The sequence below is a fragment of the Pan troglodytes genome, chromosome 1 (assembly GCF_028858775.2).
Source record: "Pan troglodytes isolate AG18354 chromosome 1, NHGRI_mPanTro3-v2.0_pri, whole genome shotgun sequence".
Taxonomy (NCBI): Eukaryota; Metazoa; Chordata; class Mammalia; order Primates; family Hominidae; genus Pan; species Pan troglodytes.
Genome location: NC_072398.2, coordinates 136,251,568 through 136,271,509, shown reverse-complemented (window position 1 = coordinate 136,271,509; position 19,942 = coordinate 136,251,568). Strand labels below are relative to the sequence as shown.

At 43.6% G+C, this 19,942-nt stretch overlaps 1 protein-coding gene across 2 annotated transcripts in view; it reads right to left on the bottom strand.

Annotated features, from left to right (window-relative positions):
- Positions 1–19,942, bottom strand: part of CNN3 (calponin 3) — a 29,999-nt gene that overhangs the window by 7,477 nt on the left and 2,580 nt on the right.

Genomic DNA, 19,942 nt, shown 5'->3' with positions numbered 1-19,942 from the left:
TGGTCAATCAGGGTTATGGAGAACACAGCTGAGGCAGGCATAGTGGCTCACACCTGTAATCTCGGCACTTTGGGACTGAGCTGGGTGGATCTCTTGAGTCAGGAGTTCGAGACTAGCCTGCACAACATTGAGAGACCTTGTCTCTACTAAAAATAAAAAATTCAGCTGGGCTTGACGATGCATGCCTGTCATCCCAGTGACTTGGAAGGCTGAGGTAGGAAGATCACTTGAGCCCATGAGATCGAGGCTACAGTGAGCCATGATCACACCGCTGCACTCCAGCCTGGGCAGCAGAGTGAGACCCTGTCTCCCGCCCCACCGCCAAAAAAAAAAAAAAAAAAAAACCCACAGCTGGGAAGAAGGAAAGATCCAGTATCATTTGTCTTCTCATTCAGCACTGGTGAAAATGCCAAGTATACATAGGAAATGCTCAGGAGATAGAGATCATGAGCTTGGGAATCAATTACATCATTGGAAATGGGAATGAAGGTAGAAATGTCTGCTGTGTCCATAAGACATAGGGAGGTTTAATCATTGGAAGAAATGAAATGGCATCTTGACATTTTAGTCACAAAGAGGTCCCACAAGTTCCAGTCTACACCACTCACGGAGGAACCAAGCAGAACTGTGGGAAATGCCCTAGGTTCATAGTGCCAGAGCATATAGGACTGTGGACTGCATTCAGGTCCTTTCCAAGGGAGAGAGCCTGATCACCAGGATCAGGACAGACATTTACGAACCTGGCCAGCTTACCTGTAAGTCACCCAACAGTGAAAACCAACGCTGAGTCTTAAAAAACAGACTCAAAGTGTACACTTGATCACAGTTCCTTTTTGTGTCCATCAAAAGCCACAACAGCCTTTTAACTTCTCAAGGTAGGAAAAACATCCCGTTTCCCGGGTCAAGTAGGTGGAAATGTCTACACTCCAGGTCCCCCTCTTGAAGGCTCACCATGCACCTGAGCCTGAGAGATCCCCTGGCACATAATCAGACCACTCCTGGGCTGTTTTCAGGGCCTCTTTTCCCCTCCCCGCCACGCCAAGGCATGAAGCTTCTGCTTTGACTGAGAGAGGGCAAATGATTTCACTAAATTACTGTGGCATTAGGGAGATGGCAGTTCTTGATCCTTTGCACCCTTTACCCAAGTTGGAGAAATGGCTCTACAGCTTTGACAGAATAATGGATAATTGATTTAAACTGTAGATTTACTTAACCAGAATTACAAAAGAAAATCCAGTAAGTTTATATTTTCATATTAAGACGACTAACTTTGCAGTGTTTCATGGATCAAGTCTGGCCTGGAGGTTAGTTTATAAAAGACAGTCTTAAATACAATTTGTTTTCCAGGCTAGTCTCAAACTCCTGGTCTCACGCAATCCTCCCGCATCAGCCTCCCAAAGTGCTGAGATTACAGGCATGAGCCACCACCCCCTGCCTCCATTACTCCTATTATACCTCAGATAAATATTCTTGGATAATATATCTGCTCCAACACATCAAATAAACCCATTTTTATGGCACTTTTAGAAAATAAAACAAAAATTGGCAGACACATTTAAAAAAAATTTTTTTTTGAGATGGAGTCTTGCTCTGTCACCCAGGCTGGAGTGCAGTGGCGTGAACTCAGCTCACTGCAACCTCCACCTCCCGAGTTCAAGCAATTCTCCTGCCTCGGCCTCCCGAATAGCTAGGATTACAGTCACACACCACCACGCCAGGCTAATTTTCATGTTTTTAGCAGAGACGGGGTTTCACCATGTTGGCCAGCCTGGTCTCGAACTCCTGACCTCAGGTGATCCGCCTGCCTCGGCCTCCCAAAGTGCTGAGATTAAAGGCGTGAGCCACTGCGTCCAGCCAATAGACACGTTTAAGTCTTGACTACATTTTTACACTGGGGTCTTGTTCTGGGTGCCTAGAAAAATAAATTCTCACTATATAAACTGGAGGTGGTGGTATGAAAGGGGATAGGCAAAGAAGAAAAGGAGAAAAGAGTACTCCTCAAGCATTAACTATGGAAAGCAAATACTAATTGTAAGGTGATTTTTTTTTCCCCCAAAAGTGAGGGCGTTCTCAACTAGGAGATATATTTTGATCAATCTGAAGAAAAACATAATATGCTAGGGTGAGAGGAGTTCTGCCTTGGCGCCATGCCTGGCTCCATCTATCTTTGCTATGGGCCTGGGTTAGTTCCTGTAACTTCTCTCGATCCAAGAGGAAGTCTAAACTGGATGCCTGCACTAGGTCTGTTCCTACTCTCAGCTATCTACACAATTTGGTTAAATAATAAAAAACTGAAGAAGTATTTTCTCGTTTCTTCAAATGTAGAGAAAAATTATGTTAGAGTAGTTTGGGATATTTCACAGGATGGTGATGGTAATTCTCATACCAAATGACATCAATTAATATTTAAGCAGAAAAACATTAAAAGCATATTTATGCGTCCTTTGTTCAAAATGTGTCCAACAGATTTGGTGCCATGCCCCAAACCACGAAGTGACTACAGACCTAACTTGAAATATCCTAGTAGATCCCAGTAAGAAGTTTTCACCTTCTCTGTTGGCAGTTCTTGTCAAGGAAGTGATGAGATAGAAAAATCGAGCACTGGAGTCAGATGGACCTCAGTTCAAATCCTGGCTCTACCAATGAGTGGTTGTGGTGGGGAGCTCTGGACAGGTGATGCTGTCCTTGAGACTTACCATATGACCACGTGCACAGAAGAAATTCATATGTACATGCATGCAAAACTCAAAGCCCCATATGATCAATTAAAAATTAAGACTAGGAATGCAGCCACATCAAATAACTGTTGGTTTGGGCTACGGGTTTCCTTTAAGTAAAGGAGCAACAGGATTCTCCTATCCAAATACTTCGAATATTTTTCTAGTAAGTGAGCTTTATGCAGTCAGGCCAGCTAAACAGCATTATCTTTTAAAATCAAGGAACTGAGAGCAATTTTAAAAAGTAATCTTTGGCCAATAAAAATGATTTACTATTTTCATCTAAAAAGCTTTAATTTCTCAACATCTGGCAGAAAAACGCTGACATTTTCTTTCTCTCAACAAAAGAAAGTTAGCTTAAAATAATTGCTTAAACTTACCTCATTAATACTTCATGGAAATTTCACTCTAATTTACTTAAAAATTACTCTTCCTGACAGGGCGCGGTGGCTCACGCCTGTAATCCCAGCATTTTGGGAGGCCAAGGCGGGCAGATCATGAGGTCAGGAGATCGAGACCATCCTGGCTAACACGGTGAAACCCCGTCTCTGCTAAAAATACAAAAAATTAGCTAGGTTTGGTGGCAGGAGCCTGTAGTCCCAGCTACTTGGGAGGCTGAGGCAGGAGAATGGCGTGAACCTGGGAGGCGGGGCTTGCAGTGAGCTGAGATGGTGCCACTGCACTGCAGCCTGGGCAACAGAGCAAGACTCTGTCTCAAAAATAAAAAATAAAAGTAAAATAAAAATTACTCTTCCAAGTTGTTGATAAACATCCTTTTCTTTATTCTTCTTCAAGATTTGTTTTCTTGGCCTTCCCAAGCTGCTTTCGCAGACTTTCTGCCTGGCTCTTTCAAATCCACAGCAGCCCCTCTCTTTATATGCCCACCTTCCTTTCTTAAACACGCACACATTCTCCAAGCAGTGCCTGACAGCCTTCTTTGCGTCAAGGAGCACTTGCAAATGATCCAGAGACCGAGGAGAATACTGTCTAGGCACACCTGCTGGAGACTCCTCCCCGAAACTCTCCAACATCCCTCTTGCCAGATACAATCAACATGTGAAGAAAATGAAGACCAAGAAAAAAGCCTCCCAGGACATCGGATACAGCTGATCCTCCTCCCTACATTCAGCGCTTGGCCTGCTCTGCTCTCCCTCCTCCGACAGCTTCACCTGCTCCTCTTCATGTTCCTGTGCCTAAGTCCAGGGCTCATCCTGTTGTAGTCGTGGTGGCGGCTTCAGCCCTTAGAGCTTCCCTTGGCTCTCTCCTCAGGACAGTTAAGAGCACCAGTGTGGAGTCACCCTTCAGTTCAAATGCAGATCAGTCCTTTCTTGTTTCATGACCTTTCTTTAGCCCTCACTTTCTTTTGTAATTCTAAAATAATAATTGGGTTTTTTTGGTTGGTTGGTTGTTTTTTTGAGACGGAGTCTCGCTCTGTCACCCAAGCTGGAGTGCCATGGCGTGATCTCGGCCCACTGCAACCTCCACCTCCCGGGTTCAAGTGATTCTCCTGCCTCAACCTCCTGAGTAGTTGGGATTACAGGTGCCCACCACCACACCCAGCTAATTTTTGTATTTTTAGTAGAGATGGGGTTTCGCCATGTTGGTCAGGCTGGTCTTGAACTCCTGACTTCAGGTGATCCGCCCACCTCAGCCTCCCAAAGTGCTGGGATTACAGGCCTGAGCCACCGCGCCCAGCCAATTCCAAAATAATAATTTTTTTAAAAAATTAGGCTGGGCCAGGCGTGGTGGCTCACGCCTGTAATCCTGCAACTTTGGGAGGCTGAGGCAGGAGGACTCCTTGAGTCCAGGAGTTTGAGACCAGCCAGGGCAATATAGGGAGCCCCTGTCTCTTTAAAAAAAAAAAAAAAAAAAAAAATTGGCCAGGTGAGTGGCTCATGCCTGTAATCCTAGCACTTTGGGAGGCCAAGGCAGGAGGATTGCTTGAAGCCAGGAGTTCCAGGTTGTAGTGACTGATAATCATGTCACTGCACTACAGCCTGGGTGGCAAAGTGAGACTCTCTTTAAAACAAAAATAAATAAATAAATGATATACAAGTATGTAGCGCATGCATTCTCAACAGGGGTGGTAGTGTCCCAAAGAGGTGAAAAGTGTTTCTTGTGGTGGTTTCTACCAATGGTAAAAAAAATCTTAAGACAATACAAAAACTTGGGACCCTCCAAAGCTCAACCCTACCCAACAAAATCTTATTCCTCTGTACTAAATCTAGCAGGGGATAGGAGGTAACTAGGAACAATGTCTAAAACAACTCTTGGAGAAGGTGATCATGAAAACAAGGTTAAGAAACACTGATATAACACGAAAATGTACAAGTCTCTCCCCCCCAAATCACACTCCATTCCCAGAGGGAATGGCCTATCCTTCAGCCAATTATTCTTCCAGCCCACAGGCACACATATCACTATTAATCATATATCCAAGAGCTCTGGACTAAGACCGCCTTCAGAAACACAACCCCGATGGCCTATGTGTCCTAACAGTGAAGGCAGACACTAGAGCAGATACAAGCCTACCAGCTGCTGGGAAACAGCCATGCCCCTCCCTGGCTCTGAGATTTGAGAAGCTTCCCCCTAAGAACCCTCAGAAAGGAAGAAAGAGTAAAGGGAGACCTAGCTTCAAAAAGCACCTCCACAGCTGACCCAAAAGCTCGATTCCTGCGCTGTTGAATGGTACTTCTCGGTGTACACCAAGAGCATTCAGCTCAAGTACAATTTGAAAAAAAGATGGGGGCACATCTGCCATGAGGTAGAGTGATGACATTCATGTACAAGAACTGTCTGATGCCCCCATTACACCCAGGACATTCCAGAATCTACTGAAGAACGAAGACTGCTTGTTTTTCACATGGATTCCTTCTCACAATGTATTATCATCACAGAGCTTGTTCAAACCTGGAAGCAGACAATTCCAGGTTATTGTCCCCAGTGATTACAACGGTCTCCCTAATTTCAGTTGTGGCTCCCCGTTTTGAGCCACCAGGATAATCCTGCATTACTCCAAACTCTCTAAGTAAACTCGTATTCAACATTAGCTTCTGTTTTTCAAGTGTTCCGTGTGTTCCTTAGATTCTTCTTTCATCTTCTTTCTCCATTAATCCTTCTTTCTGTCCTTCATCTAAATGGCTAGTTCATACCAGGCACAGTTCAAAGGCAAAGTCTCTGTCCTAAAAGCTTACATTCTAGCAGAAAGAGACAAATATTAAATACGGTGTATTAAAGAGTTCACAAAAATATATATAAAATAGGGTGTTTAAAATAAAGAGAGAACAATGGGGGCTACCACGGTCCCATAATAGGAACCAAATAGATTTCCATCTCAAGTATCAAGATTCCTCCTCTCCTTCCTTCTCACTGTCACTTGCTATTCTTGGTATCTCATGCAAGGACAATGAACAGGTTTCAACATTTTCATCTACCCTGTCTCTCCGCAATGAATCCTATAAACATTTACTGAAGATCACACGCTTTCAAGTCAAACTTCAAAACCCTGTGTTCCCAATTCCAGTGTGACCTTGGCAAGTAACTGAACCCAGGTCACCCCATTTCTTGTGGGTAGACTCCTTCCTTCCAGGGCCACTGTGAGGATGAAGCCTGTTCAATAGGAATGGAACCCACTGCAATACCTGACACACAACAGCATGCACGCCCTCCAATTTTGTCAGCTCCAGGTACAGAGCAATCTATTAACCAAACCCCACTGCAACTTGTTCAATCCATTGTTTGCAATAGCAAAGAAAACCCCACTACAGACAGGCTCACCTGGGATGCCAGCCTTCACCACTGTCCACTCCCTTTACCACTCTTCCTGAGGCTGGTTCCTGCCTCTCTGTCTTTGCTAAAGCTCTTCCCTCTGCTTAGAATGTGTTTGCATCCCAAATTCTTATTCTTTTTCAGATTGTTGCTGACAAAAAGGATAAAGGAACTATTTTACAAAATCAGGCATGTATCTTATGGGGGATGGGAGTGGGAATTCTAGAGAAAACATTTTACATTTGGGACAGTGATGTCAAGATAGAATGCATGCTTTTCTTGAGGTCACCACAGAATCTAAGACTCATTCCATGGCACGAACGTGCTAAAGATTTGATGCGGAGGAACTAGACATTTAAAAGCTGTGGAAAATCATGCTCGCCTCAGGTAAACAGAAGTAAAGTCCAGGAGCATTTTAAAGCCAGGTCCTCCTCTCAGAGGTACAACTGTATCTTCAGATCAAGGTATCAGCATATGGCACCAACCAGCACAAATTTTTTCCCTCCAAATGTCTATAATCAGGTAAATACAAAAACATCATGACTCAATATACAAATATTGTGAGACTGACAAGAAATTAAAGCTTCAAAAATTACTAGGACGGGTGCAGTGGCTCACACCAGCAATTTGGGAGGCCAATGCTGGAGGATCACTTGAGTCCTTTGAGACTAGCCTGGGCAACATAGTGAGACCCTGTCTCTACAAAAACCACAAAAATTAGCTGGGCATGATGGCACACACCTGTGGTTCCAGCAACTTGGGAGGCTGAGGTGGGAGGATCACTTGAGCTTGGGAGGTCAAGGCTGCAGTGAGCAGAGACCATGCTACTACACTCCAGCCTGAGTAACAGAGGGAGACCCTGTCTCAAAAAATATATAAATAAGCCAGGCACAGTGGCTCATGCCTGTAATCCCAGCACTTTGGGAGTCCGAGGCAGATGGATCACCTGAGGTCAGGAGTTCGAGCTCAACTTCGCTAACATGGTGAAACCCTGTTTCTACTACAAAAAAATTAGCTGGGCATGGTGGCACACATCTGTAGCGCCTGTAATCCCAGCTACTGAGGCAGGAGAATCGCTTGAGCCTGGGAGGCGGAGGTTGCAGTAAGCCAAGATCATGCCATTGCATTCCAGCTTGGGCAACAAGAGTGAAACTCCATCTCAAAAAAAAAAATTTTATATATATGATTAAAGAGGAGCTGGTCCAGTGCCTAAAGCAAAGAGTATAACAAACGGTAGAAAGATGCAGAGCAAACAGAATGTCAATTTTGTCTTCTCTGTCTAGAAAATGACCTTTAGACTGCAAAGCTTAGAACACATATAGTTTATAGTGGATTTTTGAAAGTTCAAATCTAAACAAGGAGGGAACAAGTATAGACACTGGATTCCCAGAAGAATCTAGACTCAGAAATAACAAGTAACAAAAAAGTGCGTATCAAGCAGCTCACTGTGAGAGAAGCCTTGGCAAACGGTAGTAACAAGAACCTAGAGAGAAGCCTGCTCCCACTCCATCCCCACCCAGAGGGCAAGGATCTATTACTGGCTGAAGAGCCCGGCAGGTGCCCTCCTAGAGTGGACTCTTGGGGAGAGAGTGTGCAAGCAAGCACTCAGGGAGAAGGGCAGCCATCACCAAGGCTGCATGGACACACAAGGCATGTCCAAGAACACCTGCCCACGTCCCCTCCTTGAGGGGAGGTCAGGCTCCTGTTCATCTTAGTAACCCTCATGCCCATGCCTGATACATAGTGGGCACTCAATCCATGATTTTTCACCCACTGACAGGATTACCAGCCTAGGGAAATGCCTCAGATTTAAAGATCTATCTTGTTTGGGAAAGGCATCTGCATTTGAATGCCACTGCCTTTTATGGGCGTCACATCTCCTTGATCTGCCAATCTGGTAATCTTAGATGGCCCACTGGGGATATAATTGCATTACTTTCTGATAAAAGTTCCTTATGTCTAGGGCACTCCTGAAGCCCAGTTTAGTAACCCTAGAAGGAGGGTACAGTCAGAAGGAACACCATGCCCACTGTGCTGATTATGTCATGGCAGAGGAAACTCGTGGTGATGTGTACCTCAATGTTTGGATTTAGATGTGTTCTCTTCTGTTTTGGTCATTAATGACTTGGAAACTACTTGGCATACTTATTAAGGAAACTGGGAATCAGAAGGATCTTTCTTACGTTAATACACAGTTTATTCAAAATATATGTAAAATCCTGCCCCAAAGTTTTAGAACTAGTAACGCTTACTCAGTGAGTTGAGTAAGTTAAAAAGCCAACACTATCTTGGTCTGCATAGTTATACAATTCTTCATAAAATAGTATTGCTTATTTGTTTAAATCAAAACAGCCCCATGAGGTAACCAAGGAAAGCATTATTTATAAGAAACGGGTGCGCATGGAGTTCATGTGAGCCATAAAACCTCCCAGAGTGATCATCACCATACTTTATAGACAGGAGAAGTCAATTTGACAAAGCAAGGATTAGAATCCTTCTTCTACACAGAGTTACCTTGTCTACCTGGCCAAGTGATTCTGTTGGTTAAAACAGAAGGAGCTAAAGCTTTGTAATCAAAGGAAGTCAGTTACCAATCCCAGTGTACTCTGGTAGGTTAAACCACATCTGTGGGAATACTATGATCAATTCTGAGTGATGCATTCTGAAGAGACACTGATAAGCTGACATCAGTTTCTAGAAGGAGTAAACTAGGTGGTGAAAGGATTAGAAAAACCATATATAGCCAATTATGAGAAACTGGCTAGCCAGGAGTGGCTACATATGACCTGGAAGTTTAGGAGAGGCAGGTTAGCTCCCATCTAAACATTTAGATGGAAGTCATATAGAAGAGGGAGTTGATTTATTCTGAGTGACACACAGAGGACAGGCCAGGGAAACATATGGAGAAATTCCCGAGAGATGGACTAGAAGCAAACAGGCATGGAGAAATACCATGTTTTGAGTGCCAATGAAGCACAGGCAGGAAGAGATGACCTCCAAGAAAACTTGTTGGAGAACATTCTCTCACTGGGAAGGAGGCCAGCTGGGTCTTGAATTTTAGAGATCTGTAGAGATTTTGCTGAAAGGAGATCTTAGCTGAAGCCCCACAGGTAAAAAGAGGTGAAAATAGAGATGTTCCTCAAGTTTTTGTTTTCTTTGTCTCACCACTAGAATATTTGAGTCTAACAAACTCATTCCCGCATTTGTAGGTATCAGCTCTTTGCCACTCTCCAGATTGTCAAGCACTGTCTCTTCAGCAGGACCTCTAGGTGCCTCCAAAATAACCCTTGAGTCAGGAGCATGGGTAACACTGAAGAGCTGTCATTTATCTTTCCATAATGACAAGGCACATGACCTGTTTGCAACTTTTCTGTAGTTTCAGAATGTACACTCACTCCTCATCAACTCTTCAGCAAGCCCGCTCCATAGGACAAGCCTCAGTCTACTGTGACTCAAGGAAGGCATGAAATCCACCTCAACGTCATTGTCCCAAAAGTTCGCTGTATTGTTCTGAAGGAACTGGTCTCAACCAGCCTGGGGAACCCTCATCTCACAGATCACTGACCACAGGCATCCCCATGCTCCCATCTGCCAACCCCAAAACTGAGTCGAAACACCACGCGGCTCCTTTACTGAGGGTTATTATTGGGACAAGGCATGAAAGTGGGCCAAGGAGAAATGGGATCTCAGCCCTTTGGGTCAGCCTTAGTAAATCTGGAACTCCTCTTGGAGTCTAGATCCAGGTCTAGATCTCAGATTGCAAATGCTTTTTTGCTTACTACAATGGAGTCTGTCCATTTGAGAAACGTGGCTTTACACAACCAGCTATGAACAGAGAGGAAATCGAATTTTAAACATGGGATAGATGCTGATGGAATCTTACAGATATGTTAACTGTGCAAAAGAGCACCATTTTTTCCCCAATGAAAATGAGAAAATATGACATTTCCATTACAAAGTAGGATAGAATTTCCCATTCTCTCTCTTTTTTTTTTTTCAAGACAGTCTTGCTCTGTCACCCAGGCTGGAGTGCAGTGGCATGATCATAGCTCACTGAAGCCTCAACCTCCCAGGCTCAAGCGATCCTCCCGCCTCAGCCTCCCGAGTAGCTAGGACTACAGGCATGTGCCACCACAGCTACCTTTTTAAAAATGTTTTGTAGAGATGGGGTCTCCCTGTGTTGCCTAGGCTGGTCCCATTTCCTCCTTTTAAAAATATTCATACTGTGCCTTATGAAATACCATACAAAGGTATTTTGTACTTTCTGAGACCCTCAGTAAAAAGCCATTAGGTTCATTTTGCTTTTAATGAGGATGTGTGAAAAAAAGATGAAGTCAGAGGCAAGGCTCAAACACCTGCATGCCACCAAATCCTATGCAAATGCCACCCAAAGATAGGCTGGATGCAAACTGAAGTCCAAGCTTCTTAAACACCAAGACAAAGAGGGACATAATCAACTACAAGATTCAGAGTTCCTCTAAAAGAAAGTCAGCCTGAACATGGTTTCCCCTTTCCAGTCCTAAAGTCTGCAAGGATCTTATGATGAAGTCACAGGGGACCCTCCACATCGACAGTAAAGGTGAACTCCATATTTTACATAATTGTAATGCAATCTGAGAGCATGGATGAGGGAGAAAATAAGTTACCCTGAAAGCATTACATCTTCCATCAGAGTGCTATGCCCCAACACAAAGGTCTCTTGGAGATAATACAGTAAAGGCTTGCTACAGACAACCAGGCTCTAACAAAATAAACCCAACTTCCCATCCCTTCCAGATCAAGGGCCAATGGAAAGAGGAGTGAACCAGTGCCCAAGCTCCAAAGGGGCAGCCCAATCAGCAGTGCACTCACAGGGAGGGCTTAGCCTGGGCCATCTCTTCCTATTCCTGCTCTCTTCCCCATCGGACATCAGTGGCTCTAGCATAATAAGGTCAGGAGCAAAGTGACACCCCTATTTCAGATGAAAAGAGGACTTCTCCACATCAGTGCCGCGTTTTCATGGTCCTCTTCCCTTCCCCTTCTGAGCTGGGCCCCTTCTCTTCCCGCTAACCCTCCTGCCCTTCTGCTTTGCCCCCACACACCATCTGTTTTGGGCTGTTGACTTTACTTGGTCCATCAATGGGTACAGGCTACCCTGTCTTCCCTGAAATGGCAAATTTTTAATTGAACCTGCTGCCAACCTCATACACTGTCCTGTTTGTCATTTATTTCATGCCAAGCCTGCCCATTTCCTCCCTTAGTACTCTCTCCTAACCCCTGGAAATTTGCTCTACCGACGATTGCTCAAAAGGTCACCAGTGCAGCCTGGGCAACACGGTAAAACCCTGTCTCTACAAAAAATATAAAAAATTAGCCAGGCATGGTGGTGCACACCTGTAGTCCCAGCTACTCAGGAGTCTGAGGCAGGAGGATTGCTTGAGCCCAGGAGGTCAAGGCTGCAGTGAGCCAAGATCACACCACTGCACTCCAGCCTGGGGGAAAACGGGGGAGGGGGATTGCAGGGAGTGCGGAACAGAGGACGATCCTGTCTCAAACAAAACAGGTCATCAGTGACTTCTCAGTAGCCAAATCCAGTGGCCTGTCTCCAGTCATCCTCTGGGCCTCTCTGTAGCACCTAATATTTTCCAGGAGGGCCCTCTAATCTCTCCTCCTCCAGCTTCTTGTTAAAGGACTTTATCCTGGGATTTCTTGCTCTGGTCTGCCTTCTCTGGACTCAGTACCCTCTCGTCTTGAAAGATGTCAATTCTCCCTGAGCTCTGGCCTCAGATTAAAATGGTTAGGAGCAAGGGCTCTGGAAACTGAATGCTTGAATTAGAAGCCCATTTCCACCATGCATGAAGTTTCCTCTGCTTCAGTTTTCTTCCCTGCCAACCAGAGATCATTAACAGCACTTACATCAGAAGGTTACTGGGAAGAATCAATGACTTAATTCACATAAGTTGTAAGAACTCAATAAATGTCAACACTTATCCTTCCATCTATGCTTTACTGGCCATTCCAATCAAGATACTGGAAAGATTTCTTCCTTTGAATTCAATATATCATTAAAAACCACTTACTTGACATGATTTGATAGCCATTTTGATAAGATATCATTTTAAAGCTACCTAAAGCTTCCTGGATTTTTTGTTTGTTTGTTTGTTTTTGAGATGGAATTTCGCTCTTGTTGCACAGGCTGGATTGCAATGGCGCGATCTTGGCTCACCGCAGCCTCTGCCTCCCAGGTTCAAGCGATTCTCCTGCCTCAGTCTCCTGAGGAGCTGGGATTACAGGCATGCGCCACCATGCCTGGCTAATTTTGTATTTTTAGTAGAGATGGGTTTTCTCCATGTTGGTCAGGCTGGTCTCGAACTCCCGACCTCCGTTGATCCGCCCACCTCAGCCTCCCAAAAGTGTTAGGATTACAGGCGTGAGCCACCATGCCTGTCCAAGCTTCCTGTTTAAAAAACTATTATCAAATAATTTGTGAAAAAAACGCCCTCATCCCAGCCCACTGCCAATTCCCACCTGAGTCTGCTGGGGATGAGGGATGGAGTAGGGATTACAGATGTCAGTGACTCATGACTTGGTAATAAAGAAACTAAAGCAAGTTACTTTTTTCTTTTTTTAACATCAAAAGATCCTCCTCCTCTTTCTTACCATTGGTAGGAACTAATTTTTTTGGAGAGCAATTTGGCAATACCAAAATACATTTAAATGTTATATCAAAAGTTACACACTTTTCTACACAAGTACTTTTAAAGGAAATATCTACCAGTAGGGAAGCAGTGAATAATCAGTGGAAATCCATACAACAGGCTATAATTCAGTTTTCAAAATGGTTGAACAATATTCAAAGCAGTACAAGCACTTAGGGTAGGAGTAAGGTATACAGCATACTTTCACTTATTTACTTTTCTATTTTGGAACTGTTTGCATAAAGAGAAGTGGTTCTCATAAGCAAGGAAGATGGCACCCTGAGGTAGATGTACAGTCTTCATGCAGAGATGACTTGTCCAAAGGCTGTGGGCTCAGCAGGGATTCGGACCCAGATCTGACTCCAAGTCTAAGTCTTTTCCATCATTGGATGCTCCCCTTTCCCTACTCCACAACAAAGCTGAGAGACAGGAACTCTCTGTACTATACACAGTCTTAGCACAGGCAACTATGCTATCTGCCTGAAGATGCTTAGACTCTGGCTTAACATAAAGTCCTTTTAACTCATGGAGACGTGACAATATATCCAAATGTACCCACCACCAATATCATCGTATCAGACTAAGGCACATGAATATATTGCCCAGTTGTAGAAAGGACTAATTGGGCCGGGCACAGTGGCTCATGCCTGTAATCCCAGCATTTTGGGAGGCTGAGGCAGACAGATCACCTGAGGTCAGAAGTTCAAGACCAGCCTGGCCAACATAGTGAAACCCCGTCTGTACTAAAAATACAAAAAATTAGCCAGACATGGTGGCGTAGGCCTGTAGTCCCAGCTGTTCAGGAGGCTGAGGCAGGAGAATCACTCGAACCCGAGAGGCAGAGGTTACAATGAGCTGAGATCACACCACGGTATTCCAGCCTGGGCGACAAAGTGAGACTGTCTCCAAAAAAAAAAAAAAAAAGTCGGCAAGGGGTGGGAGGAATTGATTTAAACAAGCCCATAGGAATCCTTAGTTCCAAAGCGCGTTGCCAGCACAGTTCAAAAGTTCATAAGGCTGGGTGCGGTGGCTCACACCTGTAATCCCAACACTTTGGGAAGCTGAGACGGGTGGATCACTTAAGGTCAGGAGTTCAAAACCATCCTGGCCAACATGGTAAAACCCCATCTCTACTAAAAATACAAAAATTAGCCAGGCATGGTGGTGCGCGACTGTAATCCCAGCTTCTCAGGAGGCTGAGGCATGAGAATTGCTTGAACCCAGGAGGTAGAGGTTGCAGTGAGCCAACATCGCGCCACTGTACTCCAGCGCAGGTGACAGAGCAAGACTGTCTCAAAAAAAAAAAAAAATTCATAAGATATTTGGCAGAGCTGTTTCAGACTAAAAACACTTGAACTCTCCCACTGGCCCATATGAAGACCAACCTCCTGCCACATGCATGTTTTTTGAAGGTGATGTAAGACCAACTGCAGGAAAGGGTGTCACTAAAGAAGAAAAAGAAGGGGGGGAAAGCTCAGAGATGAATAAACCTTGACATGAAAATCTGGCTGGCAAAGAATGCGTCTGTATGTAAGCAAGGAGAAGTAGGGATGGGGTTTTTAAAAAATACAACATCCAATTCTTTGAAGATAAGGAAAATCCACCCCAGTATTCAGAGTAGAGAATGGAACCATTCAGGGGAAGGCATCTAGCCATAGGTGGACTCTAAAGAGCAGCCCTAGGGTTCCAGCTCAGCTGCTAAGGCCCAAAGACCACAGCAAGCTCACAAGTTGATGCCTAATGTACGTATAATTTCTACACTCAATTAGAAGCATAATATGATTGCTGTTGCTATTTTTGCATTCAAAGTGGAATCACATGTTTGAATTAACCAACAGCAGGACAGAGACTTGCTACACATGGTATTGATTGTTTTCTCTCCTATTTCCTCCCATAAGAAACAAAAGGAGACCGGGAAATTGTGCACTAATGAAGCACACTCTATCCATTCACAGAGCCTGGGTAACATTAAGGGTGAGAAGCTGCAGATAATGGAGAAAGATCAGTGTCCAAACATTTGGGAGTGGAGGCGGGAAGAAGCAATGAAGCCATAGCCCGCCCAGTGTGGCCACTCCACAGCTAGAGTTCCCTGGAAAATTATCCAGCAGAGGGGAAATAACCATAAATGCTTAGGTTACAACTGACCCAGAAGAGTCCTTCCAAGCACAAAAGGCCTCCTCTTTTCTCTGCATTCATGCCTCCAATTCCCACTGCAGACACAGCACTCAACAGTCACGCCCACACCCTGAAGTTTCCTGGTCCCTCCCTACTTTGTGGGGGAAAACTAGGCATTAGTCTTCTCCACTCAAGGACTTGCTTCACACAGGTCTAGGTAGAGACTTCATAAGAACACATAAACTCAAAGCCTCCAGATTCAAGCAAGCCAAATTCAAACACTTGAAGGAAAATATGTTAACCAGCTAGCTGTGGAGGAATACAAGCCCTATCTGAAACCAAGAAAGGAAAGATATATCTTATTTAAAAGGAATCAACCTGTTAGAAAAAGCAGAATACAACCATGCCCGGTAAGCAAGACCTCTAGCTCTACAGAGAAGTCCTCAGCCCCAAGGGCAATGTGGACAGAAGGGTGCAGATCTACAGACCTGGTGCTTTCACTGTGGAAATGCCTCACACGCTGCCTGGTGGTGGAGTCCTGGATAAGGACTCTGGGGCAGATCACATTCCTGACACAGAAATGAAACACAGTAGTACTGCTTGGTGTCATGTCCCCTATCCACCAGAAATCTCAGGCAGATACAAACAGATTCGTGAATGAATATTAAAGTTCTAGAGATAATATCAACATTCAGAAGAGAAAAGCAGCTCAGAACACAAGACTGAGCCTAATTAGCAGAGAACCAGTCAGCAAAATGAAACCATGGCTAAAATTTATATAATGTGGGCTTTTGATTCCAGGCATTATTCTAAACACTTTACATGGATTATCTATCTGATTTCTCCCAACAACCCTATAAAGATGAGTGTTATGATATCCTCATTTTACATACAAGACAGGCAGGTTAAGTCACTTGCCAAAGTTCACAGTAAGATGCAGAACCAGGAATCCAACCCAGTTCCCACAGTCCATGTTCTTAACCACTAAGCTCTACTTTCCCTGACAAGAACCTTGTATGACAGGTATGGGGAAGTCTTCAAGTTCAAAAGGGTTCACATGGCCATAGGTTTTTGTAAAACTTAAAGATATTTATATATTTTTCATAATGAGGACCCCCAAATTGTATAAACTTCGTCCCCACAAACAACCTGGATCTACCTATGAGTTCCAAGAATCCTTAACAAAAATCTGAGGGTACAAGTACACATGAATAAGTTAAGAGCCCATTTGGGCTATAAAATAAGTTCAGAGTTAAGGAGAGCCAATGCACATGGTATATGCTACAGGAGGGTAATGCCTAGATTTAAATGGAACTTGCCAACAAATTCTAAGGACAAGCTTTCTCCAACCACCACCTAGTTTCACTGAGAAAGAAAATGCAGGGCTGGGCACCGTTGCTCACACCTGTAATCCCAGCTCTTTGGGAGGCCAAGGCAGGTGTTATCACTTGAGGTCAGGCGTTTGAGACCAGCCTGGCCAACATTGTGAAACTCCAACTCTACTAAGAGTACAAAAATTAGTCAGAAGTGGTGGCAGGTGCCTATAATTCCAGCTACTCGGGAGGCTAAGCCAGGAGAATTGCTTGAACCTGGGAGGTGGAGGTTGCAGTGAGCCGAGATCGTACGACCTCACTCCAGCCTGGGCCACAGAGGGAGACTCCATCTCAAAAAAATAAAAAAGAGAGAGAAGAAAATGCATTTCCTCACTCTCCTGAATACAATGCTAATGATGGGTGAAAAACCAAAACCATCCAATTGTGCTTACTTTTTTTATGCCGCAGATCAGATTCATTATGACTTTAAGGATACACTGTTAAAGAGGGAAAGGAGGCAGGAAACACTAACCCTCATGTCCCAACCTGGAAGGGAAACAGGCACTGGGGAAAAAAAAAAAAGCCTATACCTCTGTTGATGGTGGTATTAGCAATGTCATCATTGTCAAGATTGTTTCTGAAATCTAAAAGAGTGTCTAGAGACAGAACAATTTCCACAAATGTTAGACTGTAAAAAATCAGTGAGCTTGACGATAATCCTCGTTAAAACTCCAGAGTAAATAAGGATGAGAATTTTAAAGAGGAAGCATGGTATCTCTTGTCACTTCAGCAAAGTGTATCTTATTTATCTGTTTTGGTCAAGACAGGAAAACAAAAACTAAAGCAGACCAACAGCAACAGCTGGTTCCTACCAGGAGCAAAGTCCCTGGCTGAATGGCCCCTTCTCCAGCAGTATTCAGGAAAATGCAGGCACTGGACAAATCCTTGCAGAGGACACCTCTACCATTCCTAACTTGGAAGTCTAAGAAAGAGCCCAGTCAAAATATCTATCTTAAGAAATAATCCCAAAATCAGCAGCAAAGATGAAAAATTTCAACATAATATTAACTATTTAACTACTTAAGAAAAACAAGGCTAGGAATGGTGGCTCACACCTGTAATCCCAGTGCTTTAACAGGCCAAGGCAGTAGGATCACTTGAGGCCAGAAGTTCAAGACCAACCTGGGCAACATAGCGAGATCAAAAAATAAAATATTTTTTAGAATATTTTCTTTTTAACCACATCCTTCAAAATCATCACACTTGCACTACAGAATTATCTTATTTGGACTACAGAGTTGATTTCTAACTTCTTATGTCTAGAGATAGCAAAATCTATTCCCGATGAATAAATTCATTAAATCAACAAATATTCAAATATTTATTGAGCATATGCTATGTGCTAAACTATATTGTAAAATATCGATCTTGAGACACACCCGTGAATAAGAGAGCTTTATCTCTGGTGGGAAGAGACAGATAATAAGCAAACAAAAAAAGATTTTAATTAAAAACCAATTTCTGAACTTCCAAGTTTAAAAAGAAAAAAGCTAAGCCCACCAACATATTTTTACCAAGATTCTGGTGCTCTACCAGCAAGACAAGGCAAACCACCCTCGGGTGTAATTTATAGCTGGGTCACCCTGGGTTACTCTGATCAGAAGTACCCTCAGAGCAGCTGTGCGTCTAAAGCGCACCCGGCAAACAAGCTGGGAGGACTTCGCGGACACTGGTCCTATCTAATTATTACTGTATGATTGTTTAACTTCAACAACCAAAGATTTTGGTAATAAGCCTTTCAAGAAGGTTTTTAGGTGTTGAGAAATACCATTTTGTAATCAAGAAGATCCCGTGGGAAGCTGCTTTGCTCAAATCAGACATTCCAAGGGGGCAGAAGACTGGAAGAATGTGCATTCCAATTCCATGCTTCTTAATATTCCAGTTAGCTTCCTCCCAAAAAAAATACCGAGGTAAGGTTATTTCAGCTCCCCATTCGTCAATTTATTTTTTCCACTTTCCCTGAGACCTGTAAGAAAGGTTCCTGCGGCATTTGCTCTAAACCTGATGAAGACATGCTTCACTGCGTCCTCTCTTCCCATCCAACTTTACGGGAAACTACCCCCAACTCCAACATTTTGCCAGGAAATACTGTGCTTCCCTTGAGTACCTGTTATGTTTTTTCATGGTTTATGAGGCACAGAGTTGTTTCACTTTTCATTTTGGTTCCCAAGATGCATTCAAGGGCCTGGTTCAACCTGTGGAATACCTGTAGGGCCCATTATTTTATGAGTGTTTCCATCCTCCACCGAACCATCCCTACCAGTGTCTGCATTTTCCCTGGCCCTTTTACTCTCTGATAGTTTTTGTAAACTCCAAGTTATTGATCATTTGGTGTCATTTTTTTCTTTGTTATTAAAGAAACTTTGTTCATATTCCAGGCTGAAAGGCTGGAATTCTTAGGCTTTTTTTTTTAAGGCTGTTTTCACACATCTTCTTGCCTATTAAAAAAAGTAAGCTTGTGTGTTCTGCCATGTATTATCATCTTACCAATCAAATGTCTTAAAGATTTTTCCCTGAAATTTTACTGATTAAAGTATTTAAAATCAGAGACTTCCTCAATTCATTGATGAACTGCTTTTACAGCTAGAATATTATATAACAAGACCAAAAGGTATTAATACAAACCAAATACTTAAAGAGGCAGGGACATACAAATCTTAGAAATATAATACTAAAAACTAATTTTCTGTTACTAAGAGCTAATAGCTACAATACAGTCACTGAGTTGAGTATAAGCCAGACACATCTCCACAACATGGTGTCTGGGGGTGGCAACTATTGTTTTCCCCCATTCTACAGAACAGAAACTAGGAGAGAGATGTCAAGTAGCTTGCCCAGCATCACAGAAGGCAGGAAGTGGCAGAACGGGGACTAGAACTCACATATGCTAGACTCCCAGGTCCACTCCACACTGTCTCCCCAGGATGTTTCTATACTTCTTTGTTAAATGAGATGTGGGGGTAGATGGGGGGAATCTAGCATTCAAGCAATGTATCAATTATGCAATAAAGAAAAAGCAGGAAGGAATCAAAAGGTGTCAAACCACGCAATGTCACTTTTGTATATACCCACCTTTCACCCGGGAGTCCTGAGGCCTCAGTCAAAATGCAGCATCTCATACAAAGGCCTAGCAAACATGGCTATTTGATTCCCAGGCCCAGAACAGATCAGAAACAGTATGACATAAATAATCACAATGTCAAGAAGTGACAGGTGGGTAGCAAAAATGGGAGGAAGGGCTGGGCGCCATGGCTCACGCCTGTAATCCCAGCATTTTGGAAGGCCAAGGCAG